Genomic DNA, 24,506 nt, shown 5'->3' with positions numbered 1-24,506 from the left:
GCTTGATTAATGCTGAAGGGAACACTGAGGTGCTTTAGCTCACTGCCATTTTCACTTCTTATGCATCAAATGCGTGGAAACATGCCGTGAATGCACAAAGAGGAATATTTAATAGCGATGATGTAATAGTGTGGCGTTGGTTCGGTGGCTCTCCAGCATTATTCAACACATCTTTTTCAGCAGAATGATGTTAGTGAAATGAGATTTTAATAAAAGCAAGCAGCTCAGTGTATCGTTAAGCATTCAGAACAACATCTCCATTTCCTTTCTAATGCTGTGGTGCTGAAAACACATCCCATCTCAAAAGCGAATGTTTAACTACAAATGTAATTTGAGAGAAAATAATTCTTTTTTTTTTTTTTTTTTTTTTTGAAATCTGCTGAAAGCATGCATATTATCAGAGCAACCTTTCTTGCAGGGTTTTATTTTTTTTTTCTTTCAAAGGAGCTGCATAAGAAAGTTGTTCGAGTGATTTCTCCCCAGCTATTCTGCTGAGCGATTCCTAATTACCCTCAGCATTTGAAAGGTGAATGGTACTCTTATATAATCAACATTAATAATTCAGCTTAGTCCAAGAAAGCTTATTGCAGCTAGTTCTTTGATGCCTGAAAAACCTCTACTAAAGCATTCATTCTCAATTTAATTCATAAGCTCCTAATAAAGCCAGTCCAGCTAAAGTATTTTAACTTGGCTCCCACAGTTAAAAATATAGATGAAATTATTTCAGGTGGGCCATGACAAATAAGTATTGTAAATTTTAGTAGAAATTTACTTTTTCACTCTGTTTCTGATTCTTAGAGTTGTCTTCATTGGGATAATAGAAGATTCCGTAGAAATTATGTGCACACAAACATACTTTCTGCTTCCTTTCTTTCTTCATGCCTTCTTTTTATCTAAATGTTCAGTGGAAATGTTGCTATATGAAGTGATCAGCATAAACAGAGGTAAACAGGAGTGATGTTCTTTATAACATGAGCGTGAAAGGTCTTGCAAGATTTTCAGAGTGACTTCCCATCACATTGAGACACCACAACCCACTATTACAGAGTCAGCAGAGTTACTGGAAGATAATGATCTTGTGTTCTTTTATTAAGGTAATAATGGAAAGAACACACTGACAGACTGATCCTGCAACGTAGAGAATTGCAACATAGAGAAGCTCCAGGGAAACAGAAATACTTCACTGGCCTCCACCATTTTATGATAGAGAATGAGTTTTGTCAGGTCTGAGAGTGCCACGCCATCAGAAATGTTGATGTTTATATCAGCATGGCCCATGCAATCTGGTATGAACAGAGAACTTCTGAAAGAAGTTATTTCTTTGACACCACTGCGCTTTCTAAGAGTAGCTGCTAGAGGGGGGTGAATGGATTGGTGTCAATCACATGCCCAAGTTTTCATGTTTTAATTTGTTTCCTGCCACACTAGCTAATTTCAAAGGGAAGAAGGTAGATATTTGGCTTCTGGTGATGTGGCAGGAAGAAGCTGGAGTTACAAAAGGAGGTTGGCAGACTGGAGTCTTTAAAGGTCCAACTGCCTGTTTCCTGCAGGGACCATATGTCACTCATACCCTTCTTAGACAGTCTCACTGGCTAGAGAAAGAAAAATAGCTCCCTTCTTTCATTCAATCTTTTATAAATACGACTGAGATTTTCAAAAGTTGGGAGAGTCAAGGGAGATGTGTGCTGTTTGAGCATCTGCAAAAATAGTCAGTCCAACTCCAGCATATACAACAAAAAAGAAATCACAGGGAACATTTCTGAAAGGAAAATGGAAGAGTTGCCCCTGCCTGAAATGCCTAATCCTGCAAATGTGTTTTGTGGGAGTACCATAATTTCTCAGAGGTATCATAAAGCTCAGGTGTTCAAAGAATTTTTATCTTATCTGTGGAAAATGATAGTTCTGGTGAACATTTCTTCACACTTTCCATTTCAAGACTCAAAATAACATATTCACTCATGAGGGAAGTCATTTCTATAGGCAGAAACACCATCTTTGCATTGCTCGGCTTTTCCATATATCAGAGGGGCATAATATTTGCAAACCCTATAGATGCATCGGAAAGATCACTGAGTGCTGTGATACATCAGGATGGGAGATGCTGCAGAAGAAGAAAATACTTTGATTTTTCTTTTTCACTTGTGTAGTATGTCCATAAATGTTCTTGCTTCAGTGTTAGCATAATTCTGGGAGTCTGTCAGTGCTTAAATAAAGCACTTCTTGCCTACCTTCAAAAAATTGTGATTGCATGTCTTGGGATTGAAAAACGTTTGAGTGGTGTTGAGGAAATTGTTCTTTTGTCCAAAGAGGGACAATAATCTATGAAAATGATTGTTGTAGGTAACACAGAGACAAAAGTAGTGAGTATCTTAGTGAGTTCAGTAGATAGTTAGTGCTTGGGTTTCCAGCTAAAGTAAACCTCCATGGCTTGGCACAGAGCAGGTGCTCCTGGAGTCTGTGGTGGCCCCATGTCCACAGTCCAGTTGACACCACATGTTGGGTGTTCCCATCTCCCCCCTGTGCTGTGTTCTATACTGCTGTGTGTAACTCACTGCCAGGTTTTGAAGTGGAATGGTTTGCCAGCTGAGCCATTTACTTCAGCCACGTAGAAGTGGCTGTTTGTGTGGTCCCCAGCGAGGTGCAAACCATCTAAGAAAAGGTTGGAACTTGTACCTCCACCTCACTGGTGGCTGGCACCACTCTCCCTGCCCCAGGAGGAAGTTTCTGACATAGCCAGGGTGGGATGTTCTTGTACAGCTTTTCACAGGGGATGACCAAATTACTTTTTTTTTTTTTTCATTTTACAACACGTGGTATTAAGTATTTGAGAAGTCATTAGTTGTGTTGTAGCAGTATAGGCATTAATTATTACTGTGACATTTTGACATTTAAAAGCCAAAGAAAACTTCTTTGGAACAAAATGTTTGTTATAGGCTATTTAGTGGTGCTCATTTCACATTCATCTATTCAGCCTTGTGCTTCATTAGCTGCAGGCTTGTTGTATGGCGACATGCTATGAATCAATCATGTACCATTTTTGGTTATTCTGCACATAAAGCCAGATTTATTTGTTTTAGTGGCCAGACTGGTACGCATTTTTCTTGTGCTTTTGCAGCACTGAACCATAGATAAAACCAACTGTTAGTCTCCCAGATATCTGTCTGCTCAGGAAACTGTGTGAAGAAAACAAACTGCCTCCTTAATTAGAAGGCTGTGGCTGCTCCTGATTTGAATGACTACTTATCCTTTTTCTCTCAAATTAATATGTTATTACTCACATGAGAAGTCTGATTGTTTTCAGTGGGAATTACTACTTAGTGCTGTGTGGGAGCACACAGAATATAAACTTGTGGTTGTCACTGGTTTTCTTTGCTAAGGAGGAGGTTTGGTGGCCTTGAGGTTCTGCCATGCAGAAAGGATGTAGTGCCATTTGGAGCTCTGGCAATGGTACTGGGGAAGCCCTGTGAGCCCCAAATCCACTGTACATTTGGAGGGATAGCATTGTAAGACCTTTTTTAAAGATGAAAAATTAGTTGTTCCTTATAGCTACTTCTTGTGAATAATTTATAAACATTATGGCTGTTGGGAAAACAACTGTGCAGCATAGATTTCAGGAGAAAAGAGGAAGGAATGTTAAGGTCACATGGAGAAAAGATGAAAATTAGAAAAATTGCTGTTACTCCAAGCAATCCCTTTGACCCAAGAAAAATATGAGACTTCCACCTCCTCCTCCCCACTGAATTTATTTGTCTGGATGCATGACATTTCTGAGGCTTGGAAAATATGAGTGCAGATCAGGAAGGAAGCTGTTGGAGTTCCCTGCAGCAGTCAAAACCAAAGGTAATTGTTAGCTCTGCATGAACATGAGCTAATCCAGAGCCCTTGCTTCATTCCAGTTCTTACTGGCCAAGAGCAGCTGTGAATAGACAGAAAATGATACAGTGCTGCAGCCAGTGCCCAAGTTATACGGGTAGTTAATCATCAGCTTAAGCATCAGAGATGCTCTTCTTCTTCTTCCATGTAGTTGCATTCTTAACACTGCTCTTCCCAATCTTGTGACTTTCTCTTTGTGCCGAATAACAGTTAATTATTTTGTTAAATCCAAGTGGAGATACATTGAGTCCTCACTACTCAAGAGTCATATGACGGTGAGTGAAAAGCCAACAATTCTGCTGCTGGAAAAAAGGGGCTATGAAATACAGCATTATCATCTGAAGCAAGCAACCCCACTCGTTTTCTATTTGTGTACATGTACAAATAACCTCTTTTGACTTTGAAGTGTAAAAGAGAAATTCATTTGCTGTTATTTGAATTTCAGTCATACCTACAGAGAGAGTGTCCCTTTGCGATGAACCTGTAAGCAGTCACTACCTAAAAAATAAAATTGAAGTAATGGTGAAGTTGAGTGGGAACCGGTGGATAGGTAGAGCTGCTCAAGGTCACAGCAGAGAGGTAAGATAAGCAAAGTCTCCTGAGTTATGTCTGGTAGAAGAGCTGCTAGGCCATTGTGCCTCCTTAAGATGTGATTAATCTCTTCTGCAGCCAGTTCATAGGCTCTCTTAGACTGTGAAGGCAAGCTTCTGCTCCAGATTGGATGGCGAGAACTGGAGCAGGGGTCTCACACATGTAAGGGCAGTATTCCATGCAGCAGTCTTGGGGCACTCTGAGTATTACCCAGTTTAGCCACGCTTCAGCCATTTGGTGCATTTGTACCCCACTGGTGAGCCTGACACAGGAAAATCTCTTATGTGTGGTGGAGAAAGAGGAACACATGGGGGTACAACACAGGATGTTGATTTAAACTTTGATTCAGCACCCCTGGGTTCTTTTGTTTAACTCTGGTATAGTATACACCTGTGGGTGGGCAGAAATGGCAGCCGCATGTCTTAATCAGCAGCTTAAGCCTGCTAGTTTTGATAAGTCATTGGTGTCCACAGTGATAGACATGTAGAAGTCATGCTAACAGTTAGCCATTGTCTGTCTGTCTGGATAAGGGAAATGCTCCACTTTATCCTTAGTTATGTTAGTTTACAGAGAAACTCTGTTGTTCAAAGAGTAACCATTGCTCCATCTGAACAAAAAACTGGCAGATGTCCCCAGTAGTAGTTTGGGCATGGTCAGGAGACTAGAAGATATAAAATTTAGAATGAAAGGATATCTGTGTATTGTACAGATACACCCTGACCCATCATTTTCCCCAACATTTGGCTGACTCCATTGATGTGAGCTGACCACAAGTGAACGGGACAAAGTTTCTGGCTCTCCCTGTGTGTGTTTTGCTCAGCTCCACTGGAAAAGCTTCTAAGAGCTATTTGCTGCTAATCGTTCTCAAGCAACGAATGAATGGAAAAGTATCTTACTAGAATGATTTACTGTTCGTCACGCATAATAAATGAATAGAGTTATTCACTGGCAGTCACACGTCTCTGGCTAATCCTTTTGAAGGTCACTCGTACCAGTCGCCAATCTCTCGTCACAGATACTGCAGTAGGGAGCAACATGTTGAGGATAGGGAGCTGTATGAAAAAGTGGGATCAGGTCCGTCCACTGGTTTGGGTTTGTTCTTCACCCTGATTCCTACACTGCATCAGTAAGGACTGGTAAAGGGAAGACCAGAAAGAGATGAAAATGTAGTAACACTGTTTGAGTTATTAAATCATTTCAGCCCAAAAGGAAAAAGCTGTCAGTGTTAATTGTGCTCTAGGGAAGTCAAAGCAGAACACTTTGTTCTGAGATGTCCTCTCATGCCCAGATATTACACTAACCAGGTTGCAGGGCATCTGCAACAGCTTCCTCATGGTGCAAAACCATCAGACGAGAGGAGAACTGGATTGCAACATATTATTAGTTTTTTTATTATGTGCTACTTCAAGTTCTTCAGAAAAATCCCCTAATTTGAGTTTTGTGTTGTAATTTCCTTCTTCGGTTCCTGAGTCAGACCACACCAGAGGAGAACAGGGTTGTGACCTCACTGATGAGAAACCTCCAAGGAAATTAGGCTATTGTGATGACCTGGAAGGTGTCCTTGGGCACATTTCACTCCCTGGGACTAACAGAGACTTAAACTGTGTTACCACCCACCTCGCAAAGCTACAACAGAGTCTACTGGTGACTCTGTTCCCTGCCTGAATGGGTCTGAGCACCACAGAAAGTGGTAAATGTCTATGGATCCTTTGCAATGTACTAAAATTATACCTTGTGTTTCAGCCTAAGGGAACCCAGACTGTATCCCCCACCCAAGGGCATATTGAATGCCAAGGAGGGACTCTGATCTTCAAGCACAGGGATGAGAGCTGTGGATAGTGACATGAGTACATCATGTCCCATCTTGACAAGAATGTTGCCTCCTGAGGAGTCTGTGAACCATCTTATGTAGACAGGTACAGAGCTGCTGGAAAAGGCCATATTTGTTTCCCATTTCCCATAGGTGTGAGGTGATCATACCACCTGAAAGACAGAAGGTAATTAGAGAGGAACTGAGAAACTTGGTGTCTTTCTTTCTTCCTGCCCCGCTTTGTCACTTTAGATAATCATTCATTTTTGGTTCACTGCTCCTGGGCCTTGTCTAGCTTCATTGGAGTCCCTGCAGTCTTGAGTGACTGGCTTGCTGCCATAGTTAGGGCTTGGTCTTTTGCCTTTTCCCAACAGCTTGGCCAGGTATTGATCCCGTTATTCTGAAAGATGCAGATCTTAATTAAAATACTGAATATTCCTGCTTGACAGCAGGCCACTGTTTAGATACACAGACAAGGAGAACTGAGTAAATGGTGCCTATTTACAGCATGCACAGGGTATTAGTTTTCACTGATAGCACTCCTGTTTTCCATGGAGCCAGAAGCTGTTCACGAGGGTGAACCTAAAGCACTGGGACTCCATGAATCGCTGTGGTTATCCACTTCTTTTCGCTCTGGATTCAGATCAAATCCAAGTGAGTCCAAACTGCTGTTATACATTTCAGGAGCCATGATACACTTATATTCTGTGCTTCAGAAAATAAATACAGGGGTATTGGCTTATGTGTCTTAGAGCAGATTGAGTGAGTCTACCTTGAGAGAAATAAAAAATGTACAGGCAAGGAATATCATTCTTGCAGAGGCTGTGCTTAATCCACAGAATGACTCTCTTCTGTGGGTTAAAGTCAGCTCCCATGGTTTCTCCTCTCCTGGAAAAGTTTCCCCAGATATCTTGTGGAGATTTCAGGTGTGGGCCACACCGTGGGGGTTACTGACTTGCCTGCCTTTTGTCCTGTCTCTGGGAGTGTGTTTGTGTTGTGAGTGCTTACTGGTGAGTCCAAAATGCAGGCAAATTTCAAAGGGCCCATGTTGCTGCTCTGCAGATTTATTTTTGGCAGGCTGTTAATAAATAAAAGGACAGTGAAAACACAGGTCACAGAATACAGCAGTATCCACTCATGTTCTTCTCCACCGGGCTCAGTGGAGTGATGCTAATCTGGCCTCTTTCTCCTTCCTCTGCAGCCTTCCATTTCAAAACTAGTTTTGCATGCATTCAGGTTGTGGGGATGTGGGAGTTCAGTTTGCTCACTTGGCAGCTCTGAAACCTGACAACCCCTTCAGAACCAGAACAGAAACCTCCTTCTCTGTTTCCTCCTACATATTCCTGTTTTTGGTTGTGGGGAACAATCCCCTGTGCACATCTTAATTTTTTTTTAATTTTTTTTTTAATTTTTTGCTCACAAAAGAAGACACCTTCCCTGCCTTGATGTTAAAACCAACCAAGGAGCTCAATGCCATGAGTCCCCACTGCACACACAGACCTTGACTGTGATGTCAGCCAAGCTGATCCCTGTGGCTGTGCTTCAGAGGCTTAGCTTGCTGTTATCAGGGTCCAGCAGGCAAACAGCACCCTGCACTTGGCTGCTGCGCAGCTCCATCTCTAAAATCCTCCTTCTCACCTACCTCCAAATTAAAACAACTCAACCTCTATGCTAGTCAGGTGGGGGAGAAGAGAATTTTGGAAGTAGGCTAGACTGTTTCTTCTTACAATGCCTAATTGCCCTCTGGAGGCACCCTCACTGTGTTAAGTCACATCACGGTTGTTCAGCTTTCCCATGGCACCTGGCTTATCCTTCTGCTTCACTGGCATTGTCCTTTCTTCCTCTCCCCTTGCCATACATTGCCGTTGCTACTTCATTTGCCATCATATATTCTGGTTGTTGCCTCTCCCTCTTAAAATCCCTTATCACTTGGTATTTTATTATATGGTACTGTAGCAGAGGAGACAAGGTGAAGGAAAGACTCAATTTTGTCATCATTATACAAGACTTTAGTAGGAGGGGTGATGGCAAAAGCCCAGGTGGAAGGAAAACATCAGACAAAAGGACAGAGAGAAGGAAAAGGAGAAAGTAATTGCAACCTGCCATAGCAGTGGCAGATAGCAAAACCAAGTAGAGTCAGGCTTACAGTGCAGCCAATTATTCTGCCAGTAAAGATATGAGAGCAACTAACAGAATCTTTTGCCCCAGGGTTTATTTCCCCTTATTTATATCACCATTACCAAAGAAACACGACATTGCAGAACAACTGCTTGCTTCATTACAGGAGCAGTGAGTGGTGAGTTGTACTGAGGAGGAGGAAGAAACATGGAGTAGGATATAAATAACTGGGTGTTTTTAGCCTGAGTGAAGGAAAAATGTGATTGAAAGGGCCTGAGGTGGACACAATAACTAATTCAAGATAATGATGTTGAAAGAGGCACTGTTATTCCGAGTAATTTTCGTAATGATGGAAGTGAATCCATGCTCAACCCTGGAATCTCTTACTTGGAAACCTTCTAAATCATCTATTACTGACAGTAATCTTGATTTTACTTATTTTAATGGGGTACCTCTCACTGAATGTTTGGGTTTTGTTTTATTATCTTCTTTTTTTCATGGCAAGGTGGTCTAGATTTTCCATACATTAAATTTTCAGTGGGAAAATTACTTGCTTCACTTATTAAAGAAATTCCTCTGCAAATTTCAGGGTGGTAACTGAGAGCCTCTGATTTCTATTTTGAACAGGGAGGAGTCAAGAATATTTCAGATATTCCTCAGCCTCCAGGCAGGATAAAACGTTAGATTAACAATGTACTGGGGATGTTAATGGAGAAGCTGGAGAGTGAAGACAAGTCTTGTGCTTGTTTCTAACACTGGGCATTTATAAAACACTTTGTGCAAAATTGAATTCCTCTAGAATGTTCTAGCCGGTGTCATTCTTACTAAAGACTGGATCTGTTGAGCACATGAGGCCTTGGGGCAGCTGGACCACCCATGACTCTTAGTCCTTTTCAATCACTTTGTTATTTACCAGAGGGTAAATTTTACCATACTAATATGTAGGGAGTTCATTCTAATTCAGACAATTTTACAACTGTCTCTTTACAGAAATTATATCCGGTCTAAAGTAATTTGTTTGAATTTGAAGTGATGCTGTAGCAGAGGAAATTTTATCAGCTGCAGTGGCTGATAAGCCCCCTAAGTGAGTACAAAACCATTTGTAAGGTAGTATGGGCTGTGTAAGAAAAGCAAGAGCAATACTGAATTACAAGAAACCAAGTTCTCCCAGATGTCTCCTGTGCTGTGTAGAGGAAGCCTGTCTACTCCACATTTTCAAGTGCATGTCCAGTTTGGGGCTCATCTTAGGATGAAACTTGATTTTTGCAAATGTTGGAGCCTCAGAAGCTCTCGTGGACCCCTGGAGGACTTGCAGACCGGGCAGAACATGTTGAGAAATGAGGTACTCTTTTTCTCACACTTTCCAAAGTTATGACATCTGGTTTTAACGCTCAAGCTTTTAAGTACTTTTCATTAAAGAGTGCAAGAGACCACCCAGAATATCCACCAGCTCCAATGGTTAGGAAACTCCTCTTGTTCTTCTGGTGTGACTCTTTGTTTCTGGTTTTGAGAAGAAATTTGTCCTGAAGTTGGAAGAATATAATCAAAACTTATTGCGACAAGCAATATCCAAACACTGATGTGAAGAAGGGGCATCTCAGGTTGTATTAATGGCAACGAAATGAAAAGTTGCTTTTCTGCAGGGATTGCTAAAGTCTTACCAACAGTAGTTGAAACATCATAATGTTCTTGCAGCCATATTATATAGATCAATAAATTTGCTCCCAGATGTTAGTGACCTGGCTTTTGGAGACAGTAAATTCTGGAAATTAAGCCACCCACAAATGACCAAATTGGATGATGATTCAGTGCAAAGAGAGAAAATGAATCTCTGTGGTTTGAGGTGTGGCAATTGGGCCGAGATTCCTCTCTGTGCCTACGCTGCTCCTTGGTAATGCCCCTTGGTAATAGAAAGAATGGGAAGAGAAATTAATGTTTACATTACGCTGAAGTGCAGAGTTATGGTCTGTAGTCACCTCTAGTGGGAGAACCCAAATGGCAGGGACCATCACCAGGATCTGTAAGGAGCAGCTATGGGTTGTGATGGAGATGAGCTGGACTGCCCCTGCATTGCTCTTCCCTGTCTCCAGCTTCCCCCCGTAAATCGCTCCTGGGCACATTTACCCAACGTATATGGAAATAATTAAAGCTTTGGAGAGGAAGTGTTTCCCGTGATAAACCAATTCTCTCTTGGTGCTTAAGCGCTGTGGAAAATTGACAACAAATTGACTCTGACAGGATTAGGGATCCCCAGTGAGGGATTGTGTGGAATCTTGAGAGACACCTGCCGCCCCTGCAGCGCTGCCCCCACACCCCTGCCTCTCGCACCGCAGCGACTCAGCCTGACCGCCTGCTTTCCCATGTAAAGCAGCATGAAAGCAGCTTAGCAAAACAGAATAATTATTGTACGAGGCTGGAAGGACTTGCTGAGCACCAGCCAGTGTCAGAACAGCGTCACTGCTGGCTGTGGCAGTGCAGGTCGAGGTGCTGGCCAGTGCTGTTGGACAGGAATAATGCTTTTGCAGCCTAACTAAAAAAATGCCATTGAGTTGTGCTTTCTACACCTATAGCAGTGGCAAAGACCTTCCTTTTTTTTTTTTACTTTCTAGGCTAAAGTGTTTGGAACATGAAGAAAACTACATGAAAACCAGTAAGACTGTATGTGGGGAGAGCAGTTAATTTCACCATGGTGCTAGCCTCCAGGTCCTGCTTTATGTGTTTATGTTCAGCCTTCTCTAACCAGCAGTGCTGGATTTTGAGTTTTAAGCTTTTTTCCCCTCCTCTCCTCAAACACTGAGCTCTTCTAGAGCAGAATCCCACTGTTTGTGTTGGATGTGTCTCCTCTATGCAGTGAGACAGACTGTAGCAAAATTTATTAGACCGCAACATACAGCGGATCGTTCCCTTGGTAGTTCACATAACCAAGCAAGAGCTGGAAGGCAGTGGCACTATCTGCAGCTTAATGGCAGCCACCTGAACCCACGAATCGCTAGTCACATGGGGCTGGCAGAGAAATAAAGGCTCATTGCCCATCCCTGTCACAGCTGTGACAAGCCAAGGTGTTTTAGGCTAGCCGTGCTGGAAAGCACCGGGTTGCTCAGCCCTGACTGTTTGCAGCATCTCGGTGTTGCAGCTTGTGACCGAGGATAATGAGCACTTTGATCTGACTAAAACCTAATGCTGGCACCAAGTAAGATTTTATGTTTTATGGGCTTGTTATGATCCTGACATTTTCAAACCTGCTGATGCATCCATGCTATTTTATCCTAGGAGAAAAGCCCCAGTGAAATACTTTTGTCCTCTGCAGCGGTTATCTCAAACCAAACTCTGCTCGTTTTGACTGGGTTTTACCTCTGCAGCTGAAGAGGTCCTTGACTGCTGTCCCAGCTGTGGGAGGGCAGTAAGTCTTGTTGTGGGAATTGGGGAGGGGAGTTTCTTTCTTGTAGTCCCTTTCAGCCTGGTGAGTTAACCTGAGACTGGCAGTGTGATACTAGACCCTCTTACAGGCATTTTCTCCTTACATTAGAGTTTTTAAAGGCTTAAGGTTTGTTGCTGTTGTGTTTAACTGGATATGTGGTAATGTCTTACAAAGCTTGAGGACAAAATTACATCTGCAGAGACTTCACCTGCTGAGCCTCTATTTTAGATGTTTAGTATAAACTGCTGGGGCATGGGCAGCCAAATCTGGAGCTTTGTTTTCTTTCAACAGTGTGCCAAACTAATGCATTTGAGTGCGTTATGTGTGAACTGTGGTAATTTACTTCTGCTGAACAGATTTCTCCTTGCTTTCCTTGCTCTGAAATGCTTCTGTCTGGTTTTATTAGCAAACCAAAGTCACCTTGGGTGTAGGCAGCCCAGTACGTGTAGGATTGGAGCTGACAAATCTGCCAGGTTTTCCTGGGATTAGTAATTGCTTGGTTTAAAAGTTCATTAGAGAGAAATACTAATGACAAAGAGCTGTCCATACTAACCAGAGGTTTTGATCGGAGGTGCCCTGATGGCAGTAGAGGCTGCACTGAGGATCACAAGTTTGTGGTTCCTCCATGATCCAACCCTTATTTAAGTGATAATAATATTCATTTAAAAAAAAATTCTCATGAAAGCTATCAGTGCAGTGGATTAAATCTGATGTTTGGGCCTTGTGGCTTTGTTCTCTGGTGTCTGTTTGGGTATGAATGCCAAATACAATGTTTCATTGACTGGGACTATATCCTGTCACTGGTGTATTTTCCTGGGATCTGAGGACGGTTGAGCTTGCTCTGCCTTTGGTTCAGGGAAGCGAAATGTTTCTTTCTCCCTTCCCTCTCTCCAATATAGCTTTTCTTTTAATGGAAGCTGATGGGGTTTGGTATTTCTGAAGTCATTTCACTTGTTTATAAATATTTGATGGGTTCAGGACTGACCATTGGCAACGTGAAAAGGGTTCCAAACTGGCTCAATGGTGAAATCTGGGAACCCAGCCCTGACAAGAGGATCAGAGATGGGGGCGAGATCTGTGGACAGTGATAGATGGTAACTGGGGGAAAACAGTGAGGAAAAGGTAGAATAGGGACCAGTACATGGAAGCCAAATTCAGCAAACAGAGGAGACTTCGGGCACAGATTGATAAGAAAGCAGTTGGCCACTAGGATGAGCTGCCATGGAAATTGTGGGCATTTTATCTTGTTTTCAAATCATGAGTACCTGCCTAACCAGAGGATGAACTTTAGCTTAATCTGTCTTTGGAGATCAAAATCAGTGAATCTGTTGGTGAAGTCTGAGAATTTGTTGTAGGCTTGAGGTAAATGCCAGGAGCTGATAGAACAGCTGGATTATGACAGGAAATTATTCCATAATAAGATGTTGCCTCCATTCTGCTGTTTGCGTGGGGTGGCTGCAGTTACTCCAGAATCTGTTTCATGCTGGCAGGATGTTTGTGGGCCATGGAATGGTACGTCTTTGACAGGAGAAAACACTGCCATGTTTTTAAATCCAACTGCACTTTGTTTTGGCATGATAATGCCTTTTGTACTAACATCATATAAAGCTTTAGCTTGTTAATAGATTCTGCCAAAAATCTGTTGTTGTTAATTACAAGCCTGTGGCCTTATGATCAAATCTGCAATTAGAACAACACAGATTTCTGAGAGTGTTTTGCATCTTAAAGCCCTTATGTTTGGAGGAGGAAGACATGGATCAGAAGAGCACAAGCATTCAGGTCAATTCTTCATGTAGTTCTCGCTTCGCTTCCCAAGAGAGAAATTGGAAAATTGAAAACATGTTAACATTTGCAAAGTGTTTCTGGTTTTGTTTTTTCTTTCTTTGAAATTACATGCTAACTGCAATTGAAAAGAATCAACTTGTCTCCAGTAAAACTTTCCTTTTGATGTTTTGCAAATGTCCTTCATTTCAACAAGAGATAAGGATTTATGTTTTAATAGCTCTATCTGAGAAAAGGTTTAAGCTATTAGTTGGGGGGAGTGTATCTGGATGTTGAAAATGATGGAATCAGATTTTTGAACTGCTTTATTTCCAGTTTTCATTTTAATTGCCGGCAAAATCTAAAAAAAATTTCTGAAAGACGCCTTTTTTTTTTCCTTGCCTTCCCCCTCCTCACCAATTGCTGTGAAAAGGGCCTTATAAGAGGGATATTTGTCTTGGCATAGACTGCTTTTGATTCTGTAGTGCTGAAAAGCTACTTTGCAGGATTTTGCTACATTTTCACAAAACTGGAATGAAATACGGTCAAAGCACTGGGACGTTTTGCTCTCAGATGGGTTTACTTCAATTGTAACTTCTTTTTTTTCCCCCCTGATTTAATAAGGAAAGAGATGATAAAGAACAATTCGGAGTAGATAAAAATCTGTCACACTGCTTAGTCTGGAAAAAGCATAAAAAAGAAAGCAATTAAGGTCTGGTAGCCCTGGCTTTTTAAGGGTAGTTTGGCAGGAAAGCTTATTTAGGTAGATATGGGGTTTGTGGTGTTGAATTCAAATTGCTTTGGTCCCCAGTCTCAGTAGGCTGCTCTTCTTAAAGAGTAGTAAGGTTGGGTGATGCCATTTGGTTACGTCCCTTGGTTATGGCAGCGGCAGTGCTGATCAGGACTGTATGAAACCTGTGGGTGGATTTGAGCAGTGAGCACCAAAAGTGGCCTTTTGGAAGGCTGGCTTACCTTCCCAAAGGACAGAAAAGGTAGGATCCAGAGGTGAACAGTAGCCCTGGAGAAAAGGGTCTGTGTGCATCAAACTCTGGCTGCAGATAAAATATCCTCCTCTCTTTACTGAAGTTCCTTTGCTGGGCTTCATCAGCAAGGAGACTGTCCACTGTAAACCTCATGCAATTCCAATTTGAGATGGTGGCAGGTGGCAAAATAAAAGATGGTGCTAACGGAGACCGTGGTTACAAACAGCCATGTTGTTCCCTGGCATGACTTGGTGGGAGGGAGTAAGCCCTTGGTCAAGAGGAATCAAACTAGATTGTAAAATAATGAACCAAATAAACTGAGCTTACAGAGTCTTTCCCCAAAATCATGTCTCCTATGCTGTACAATGTTGTTGCCCCTGGACCTTGCTCCCATCTACCTCCTGAGGAGCTGCTCTCTGTTGGGACCTGGCATCAGTACACTTGAGCGGTTGACCTGGGAGCCTGTCAGCTGTCCATTGTTCCTTCATAGGCCATTAACTGCCCAGAAATCCCTGGCCTCAGGTTGTCCTTCCCAGTACAGTGAAGAACAGCTGTAAGTGCAGCCTGACCTTAAGTCAAAACCAGAAGCTTCATCACAGTTCACAACCAGCTGTAAGGGGAAAGGGCTGGGTGATGGATCCATCTCCCACTACCAAGATAATGCTGGGGCTCTCTGTCCTTTGCATTTCAATAAGTGCCTCAGTGTGTTGTGTAATGAGACACTAATGCACTACTAGAAATGACAAGAGGGTGGTAGCTCTGCCGGGTGGAAAAACATGTCATTAAGAAAAGGGTGACAGCAACCAGTGATAAACCACAGCAGGGAGTGTATTTAGCAACCTGGGCTCCCCGCTGTGTGGAGAGGTTAGGAGGAAGGAGAGAGATCATTCATAAAAGAGTAAGAAAGTCTTGCTTGCTGGTAAGTTATTTCTGTCACGCTGCTTCACACAGAGCATGCTAGGGAGCAAACCTAAACCGCAGTGGAAACAATAAATGAGCGTGGGGGACTGTGCAAACCAGGTAGTAATTACTCTCTCTTCCTCTCCCCACTCAACTGTGTTTCTGAGGAATGTGCATATCTGCTAAAATAATGCAACTAATAACTTTATTTTTAGTAGTTAACTGTATTAAGTGCCAGTGATATACATTGAGTAAGTGTTTTCTATTCTTCCATTTATTTAAGCAGGGTTTGAAGTTTTTTTGCAGCAAGGCTATAGTTATGAACTGTACTTAAGGTCACAGCATAAACCTGGAAGAAAAAATCTTCAATCTCATTGCTGTACCTGTGTTTTCTCTTCCTGACAAGGTTTGTCTCCTAAGTCACAGTTTCTGTCTCCTACTCTAAAAGCTATCAATTTGTGATTACATTCATGCATACTTGGGTTTTTTTGGTAAAATGGGTGCCCTGGATGTCAAGTGGCTCAGAAGTGACAAAAAGTCCAAGCTAGCTGAAGCAACTCTGTGAGTGGCTATAGCATTTTGAGGCTCCAACCCATAATTGTCATGGCTAGAGCTCAGCTCTGGAATGCTTTGTGCAGTGAGGGTTGTTAGAAGTGTCTCTTTCAGAATGTGCGTCACGACTTTTGTCTCGAACCACCTCTTGAATGGTGCTTTGGGTATGAGTCAGAATGAGTTCCCCATGTGGCTTCCCCCTGTGGGTCCCTCTGTGGTGTGGGGTGAATGAAGCAGGATATTATGGGGCAAAAGCCCCCTACAACACCCACCAGAAGGCTCTTGAAAATACCTCAAAGAGCAAGCTAGGAAGTGGTGAGTTGCTTAGCAAAAAGTTGAAAGTGTAGTAGGATGCTTCTGTTCAGGAGAGTAAAAAGTCATGGTTGTAAAGGAAGAGGCTTGTGTTGAACACTTGTAGTTTTGCCCTCTGCACGTGTGCCAGTTGGTTGAAGTCCCTCCTTAATATTTATGGAAAGCTTTGGAGAGGCAGCAGCCATCCCTGATAATGGTGTCTCTCCACTGTATGGATGTATTTGTGGTTGAAGCTTCTTTTGCATTATCCTATTTCTCAGTTTTCATGCTACAGTTACCATCTCTTTCTGCCTCCAGTGCCTTTGTATTTGTTTTTGTGGGGTTTGGTTGGTTTTTGTTTGTTTGGTGTTTGTTTTTTTGTTTTGTTTTTTGTTTGTTTGTTGTTTTTGTGTTTTGTTTTTTTTCTCTGCTTACACTCCCCTTGGTCCTGCTCCGAGTTCACCTCCCTTGAGGTGGAAATTTGTCCTTGGATATTGCTTGACCTGTTTTGCCAAGGTGTTTATCTCCTGCAATGCAGATACCAAACTTCAGTTCAGTGTTTCCCCGGGCAGTCTGTTGAATGAGTCAATGTGTGGGGAGGTTCCTTGGGGAAGTGCATTTGCTTTCCCTGACCCCTCCAGAAATTTGGAGAGAAAGTGGGGGGAGTGCAGAAAATTGGACCTGGAGGTGTGTGGAGAGGGGAAAAACAAGTAACTTCTACACTAGCAACAGGCACTGCAATTGCCTGCTGCTTTGTGAGACTTTATGTGAATTCAAGTGGATATTTATTACTGATGAACAGAAAGCCAAAAGGGGATTTGATTTTTTTGCTCTCAGGCTGAAAAATTTCATGGTGACTTAGAAGAAATTGAATCACTAGCATCCAGTGGTGACTTTGAACTGGAAGGGGAGCCTCTTATTTCATGGGGTTTGGCTGTGAAAGTATCTTGTAAACCAAGCAGTCAACTCCTTGCAGGAGCCTTTAGCTCTATGCCAAAGACACAGCCCCCTGCTCCTTAATGTTGTTTCTCCTCATGGAGAAAGGTTACAGTGAAATGATAGTGAATAATATGGCATGTCTGAAAATCACCGGTTTGAGGGGCAGTTCTTTCTGTTCCAGTCACTATTCCATCACTCAGCCCTCACATTGCATAATTCCTGTTTCATTTACTGCTGCTTATGATAGGGGAGCTCAGACCAGCAGTCAAGGACGGTGCCAAGAGAACCTAATCAAATCTAGTCATGCAGATCCCTGTTCATGGGCTGGGCAAACCGCAGAGCATTTCAGGGCTGCAACAAAAATGGACTCTCTGTCCTCTTCCTGACTTTAATAGCAACTGAATGAAATGGATCTCCAGATGCATTGCCTCTGCTGGTACACCACCCCTGTACCATTAATGCCTTTTTTGCAGGACATTAATGGTGGCCCAGGTACAGCATCTATTCTGTGGGGCTGGTTTTCCCAGTTATTCCCTCTGCAATAATGTGTGCAGTCAATGAGGTGCTGCCGGGACTGATGCCTAGGCAGCCTGCTGCAGGCGAGACTTCTTTGGAGAGTTCTATTGACTAGAGAATGAAAAGAAGTGCTCTTGGCTTTTGGAGTTTTGCATGGCTTTCTGGCAGAGGTGAATTAAATACATAGTTCTGGGTTCGTTCCATTGTCTTAAAATGTCTGTTTATATTGTCGTAGAGGTGTATTTTGGGGCAAGGAAGGGTGACTGTGTTACTGCTTAGGACACTACTCTGGTAACTCATGGAAGTAGTAGATATTAACTTCATTAATCTCCTGCCTTGCCACTTTTGGGTGAGTCATGGTGCCATGTCCCATGGCCAGGCAGAAGAGGTTCCCAGCCATGCCCACACCACTCTGTGAGTGGCCTCTGCCCTCTGTGCAGAGCCTGGGCAGCACTGAGGGGTAGGAGCACTCCCAAGTCCTACATCCCCTCCTTGCCTTTTGGTCCCCAGAAAGGAAGGGACAAAAGCAGCTGCTCTGGCAGGACAGAGGGAGACAGGGCTGGGGCAGCACGTCTCTTCTGCACCCCCACACAGAGCTGTGTCCTGTCTGTGTCCTTCCCCACAGGGCAGGACTGGGCAGGCTCATCTCCCCACAGTCTGGGGGGCAGCAGGGCCTGATGCTGGTTCTCCTCTCTTTCTGCAACTCCTGGGTGCTGAAGGAGCTGTGAGTGGGCACACTGCTGGGGTAAGCCATCTGGGCAGATGCTCCGGGTGCAGCTGGAGGTGGGAACACACTCTTGGGAGTGGTGCCCGTGTGGTTGCAGGCAGCTCTTGAACAGAGCTGCCTGACAAGAGAGAAGAGGCAGCTTGGGGCTCAGCCATCTCTCTCCCTGTCCCTCTCTGCTGCACAGGACATCAGCAGGAGCCAAGACTGCCTGAGTGACCTGTATCTCATTGCTCCAACTCCTGGAGAAGGAGCTGAGCCACTGGTATGCTGTGAGTGTCTTAATTATATTGTTTTGTTGGCCCCCTATACTCTGTCAGAGGGAGTAAATACAACTTTTTTCTGGTCATTGCTCTGTTTCTTTTCGGAGTGTTTTGGAAAGAGGATCTCTGTGTTTGTGTGGGCCACTGAGGTGCAGCAATGACAAGCTAAAGAGAGCAGAAGCCTACAGAAAGACAATCTTTCTCATTGTATGCTTTGCTCTCCAGGTGAAAGTGAGCTCCTTGGGTCTCTATGACATTTGTGAGTCCTTTTCAAGTCATGAGTCTAAATTGCAGTCTTGAAGGGTGGGTGCTCCTCTGTATTTGACCTTGTTTCAGTCCCCACACAAGTGGACTGATGTGTGGCAAGTGCTGGGTGCCACTGAGCAGAGCAGCGCGTGCGACCGACTGGAGATGAAAAGGGATGCGCCCGAGTCTCGGCTGTGCCTGTGACGCACATCTTGCCTAACCACAGCTGCTTTGTTCTCAAGGCCACTGTTGCAATTTTAGCATGGTCTGTTCACAGCCTCTTCTGCTGACATGTTCTTCTGAACGCTGTTGTCCGTGCCCTGCCCCAGCCTTAGCTGCTTTGCAGCCTCCTGCCTCTCTCCAAATGCTGGCAGGGAGGCTTTGGTGCTGAGAAGGGCACCAGGGGTAGAGCTCAGAGCTGCATAGTTCTGTGGGACAAGGCCATGTGTGTGGGCTGTCTTTAGTGTTTTCCTGAGGCAGGTGCCAAACAGAGGATAAATCCCTGCCAGCTGGTGCTGCTCCATGGGAATATCTATCAGCTCTTTGGTCTGTCTGGGAGAGTGGCAGTGAACTGGAGAAGGGCACCTCTATTGCAAAATAGATAGGATACCAGCAGTGGGTATTGTATGCATCAGCCCCTTCTGCTCTGAACTATTCCTCTGGCTGCAGAAATATTGCCTATCTCCTCCTACCTCCCATCACCATCTCCCCAGATCTTCCCAAGCCCCTGCAATGAGGGCTTCTTGAGCAAACTCTTCTTTTGGCCTTTCACATCCTTCCGGCCTCACAGCTCTGCAGCGCACCTGCAAACACTCACTGGGAGCACCTGGGCGTGACAAACTGCTGCTGTGTGAGGCCAGCCAGAGAGGCCATGATGCCCTTCAGGGAGGAGAAGTAATAAGGGTGTTAAAAGAAAAGGCTTGCTGAGGTGGGAGAGTATGTCAGGACTTGGGAGCAGAAGCAAAATCCACCTTTCACATAGGGATCCTCTTATTTTCAAAACTATACTGGCTTGCACCAGTTTGTTTTACATGAGTGGTGGATGCTTTGAGTTGACAAATGAATTTTGACTTTTGTAGAAGTAGCAGAGCAGAGGTTCTTGACCTTGGGTTGCATATGTACACCTGAACTTACAGGAGCACTGTTGCTTGTGTTGGAGGATCACAGCTGAGAGCCGTGATCCTCAGCTTCACAGCTGCACCCTATGATCCACAGTTTGAGGATCTCAGGGTGCCAGGCACTGCAGGATAAACACCATCAGCAAAATGCTACAGGAGAACCAGCTGCCTTAGCTGGCAGCTGCTGGGGAGCTACCTACAGGCTACATGTGAAGGAGAAGCAGCCAACCTGTCAGCCTCATTTTGTAGCACAGCTTACCAGCTGCTGGAGCTGTGATGTGCACATACGGTATCTCGCCTCCAACACAAACCACACCTGGTGCCTGGAGCAAGGTGTAGAAGGTGTAGTTGCCAGACCTGCTGTTCATAGAAAGTATGGTAATCCCATAAATGATGACGCTTGAAAATATTTCTACACAAAAAAAATGCTTTTGACCTTGTGCCTGCAGGTGCGGTTTTGTGCTGTAAGGCATATTTTAGTTTAAAGATATTTACTTCTAGAGAAAGAACTTGGCATGCATTTTAAAGGCATAAACATAAGAGCTCTCAGACAAAGTACATGATCCTGTGCTGTCTGCCTCGACATTCTTATCTCCTTCATCTGTTTCATGTTGCCAAATTCATTTGTTGTCTTTTGCTGTCAGTGGAGATAAACCAGTGCTAATTTAGTCCACGATATTGTTTTTATTCAGTCTTGTGCTGTGGAGCCAAGTGCTCTGTTGAGATAAATCAGCACCCACCTTGGTTATTGGCCCAGGAAGGAATGGAATAAGCCAGCTACTGCTGTGTTGGGGAATTATGGTTGTCCTGCACCCATGCCATGTTTGGCCTGTGAAATCAGAAAGGGAGACATGAAATTAGCAGCTGCTACAGTTGTTGCTCATATTGCTGACAACAGTGTTGTATGACTTCAGTGTAGGTGTTTCCTGCAGCTCAGTGTGAGAACCTGAGGGCTGTTTTCCATTCTGGTTTAACATTTACGTTTGGGATTACACAGAACTGAAAAAGCAGTACACCAAGATGTGACCTCATGTCTGGGCTCCTGCACAGCCTCAAAGATAACTAAGGTGTTTTTAAAAAGAACCCACCAAAACATTTAAAATCCCCAAATCAACAAAAATGAGCCTTGCTTGTGCCTTCTTTGTGTCTGTGCATAGGAGCAAGGCACAGGTTTGCTTAATTGCCAAATCCAATTGGAAATAATACTTTCATATGGAATTTCTTTGCTATGGAAAAATATTTCAGTCCAGACCTTTTTCTTTTTTTGTCACCTGAGCATGTATTGTGAAGAAAGATCTCTAAGAGGCTGAGATTAATAGCCATCCCGTCTGAGAGATGGAGAGGCTGGAGCATCGAGGAGAGAGAGCTGCCTTTCTCCAATGTCACACAGCAGCAGAGGCTGCATTTGGAAAGTAGACCCAGACCTCTTGAATTCTGTTTTCTTGCTCTTTCTGTTTTGATATTTTCTGTCATTTCCTGATGATTACCATGCAGTCTTACCATTTCAACAGAGCCCATGTTTTAAAAGCTACAGTAAAAAGTAGATGGGAAAGGTGTTGCAGATGCTAGGTGGAGTCACCCATGTCCTCCTTTCAGGTGCAGTTCATAGATCATGCAGGAAGATATGTTCCTCCTCCTTCCAGTTTGTGGCCAGGTATGAACATATTTGGTCACAAGAGCAGGGGTCTTCATGCCTTGTGTGATTTTGAACCAAAGCACACCTGTGCTCCTACTGAAGTTCAAAGGAAAAGTGCGTAGTCAAGAGCAGTCATCAGCTCCAACCTGCCTTGTATCTGACAGGCTGCAGCAGTGGCTGTGTGAACCGGGATGAGGTTCCCGACAGCAGAGGCCATATTTGCCCTGAGCTGGCTGTTGCTGTCATCCCAGGGATGGGGACCAAAATATGGTTGGGTGGCATCTTTGTGTGAACAGGTATGTATAAAAATAAAAAAATAAAAATGGGGATAAAACCCCAACACAACCTATGGGGTAAAAATAACCCAATCCAAACAGACTGAGGGCAGTGGAAAGCAATTTCCAATCAGCTAGATGACTTTGTTTCTCAATGGATTCTGTTCAGGAGTTGAACTAGTTGCAATTACAAATTTTGTTAAAAGGAAACGGACTCGTGATGATGGAGAAAAATGAAAGCAAATGCTAAACTTGAAGACAAGTGAGGGCGAGGGGTGGGGGTTGGTGGAGGTTGGTAAGAAGTCATTTAGAAGTCACGTAAGTTGGGGTCTTTTCTTCAAGATTTATTTTTTTTTTTCCCTGGATCCTCTACCAAACTGAAAAATGCCTTGTTTTGCATGAGTGTAAACTATAACAATCTTGGTTCAGAGGTGACTTGTACAAGCTAGTGTTTGTCAGAGGAAAATGAGAAGCTGTGACATCCCTGACTCATGCTAGGGTTTTGCCTGACCTCCAGCATGGCAGATGATGGATGTTTCTTCCTGTAGTTTTTTGGAGATGAGTTTCCCCCACCTGCCTCTCATATCTGATGAAGTCTCAAATGTGATATGAGAACATGATTTTTCCAGGCTCTTAGTTAAGCTTTCAGGCTGGGCAAATATTGATGTTGATGAGCAGCTAATTTTAGTGCATGTAAATATATATATTATAGCAATACATGAATTATATAGTCATATTAAAATACAATTATTAATAATTTATAGTTAATTTCATGAATACATTAATAAAGTCTATATTTTTAAAACGTAAAAAGTTCCCCTCTCAGGCATGGGAAACTACTACCTTTGCCTTTAGTTCATTTTTAATGTGTGTCAGAGAGTTCCAGGAGTTACTGAGGAGGTTACTCCTCAGATCAATAAACAGATAAATGTATCATGTCCTCTTTGCTCTTGAATTTTTGAAACTGATTTGCAAAATTCCACTTTCTAATCTGCCCCCTTAATCCGAGCTCATTGCTCTGTTTCAAGCTGGCTCCTGATTCTTTGAATGATCAAATAGGCTTCCTCTCTTTGTTCCTCTGCTAAGAATACAAAACATTCAACAAAAGCTGCAATTAATTTTTTTCCTGTCATCATGTCCTTTTTTTTAATCAAGGCTTTAGATGAAATATAAGTATTCAGATGTGAAGAAGGCATTGCTTCATGATTTTACCCTTTTGGCTTGATGGCAGTTGGGTAGGAAAAAAAAAAATCTATCCGAAAGGGGAAAACTCAGCAGTGACATAATGTTAGCAAGTTCTTTAATTTGATAATGTGGTTTTGGGGTTTTCTGAAAGTCAGAAATATGAACTTCTAGAGGCTTTTATTTCTGAGGATGATGAAAATTAGCCCTCTGGGAAACAATTCCTCCTCAGTGTAGCTCTTAAAGGCTCAGACAGACAAATTAATAATGTTGCTGCATCCTAACTGGAAGTCACTTGAAGGCAGACTAGGTTTTGATTGTGATTGATTTAATAGATCCTCATTGTAGCTGGTCTTGAGAAGCCTATCTTGCCTTGGTATAAAGTTATTAATACACTCTGCTGTATATTGCTGATCTTTGGCAGGTGTGGAGGTACAGTCCTCATGATTTAAAGGGGCCCTGTTGTTTCCTCTGGTGGTTTATTCTGAAATTGAGTGCTATCCTGGAGGAAAGGGCAAGGGTTTGTTCTATAGGAAACCCCTGGGGGGCATGGGGACCATGACACCAGGAGGTACTGCTCTACTCCCTGCCACTCCAGTGGGGCTCCAGGGACCTGGGGAACCTGGGAGCTGCAGGCTCCTGTACCCCATCTCTCACTAGACGAGGATTTCCTTAACTGGGTTGAACCTAATTACAGCCATGCTGACACATGGTGCAGCTGGGACCATCAGAAGGTACCTCCCCAGAAGTGATTAGCTGGTATTTCCCCTTTTCTGGGCCTTTTTGTATTTCTTAGTGCACCTATAGATTTCCCTTGGATGGCTTCCACCAGCAACAGTGAAGATGGCTTTAAAGTAGCATAGAAGGGGTCAGAATTCGGCCTATTCTTTCTATATAGAAGGAAAGTAGGAGTTACTAAGCTTCCTTTTCTTCACACCCTACTAGAGCACAGAAGACTCCTGCTCACTGGCTCAGTTAAGCTGCAGTCTAACACTGAAATACATTAATTTTAGTTTGTGACTGCGGTCTGAGTACTGATCAGAGCCATAATGTGCTCTCTGATGGGCTTGCCTTTTGAAGCTTTAGACCGGGGTATCTTTTCAGCAACCCCATTACTGATTCAAGAACAACGGATATTAAAATATCCATCAGTTGCTTTTAATTATGCCTGTAGCAACCTGGGGCAGCTACTGATTTAGTTTTGGGAGTGCTGTCACTTTTTGACAGGTTAAAAAGAAGCCTGGGCTGGCAGGAAGCCTGACCTGCAGAAGCACCCAAGGTGAGGTGAGAAGCACCAAGGTGAGGCTTGT

The sequence above is a fragment of the Myiozetetes cayanensis genome, unplaced genomic scaffold (assembly GCF_022539395.1).
Source record: "Myiozetetes cayanensis isolate MyiCay16 unplaced genomic scaffold, myiCay2020 scf2-11, whole genome shotgun sequence".
NCBI lineage: Eukaryota > Metazoa > Chordata > Aves > Passeriformes > Tyrannidae > Myiozetetes > Myiozetetes cayanensis.
The sequence above is the reverse complement of the archived record's forward strand: the minus strand, read 5'-3'. Positions refer to the sequence as shown.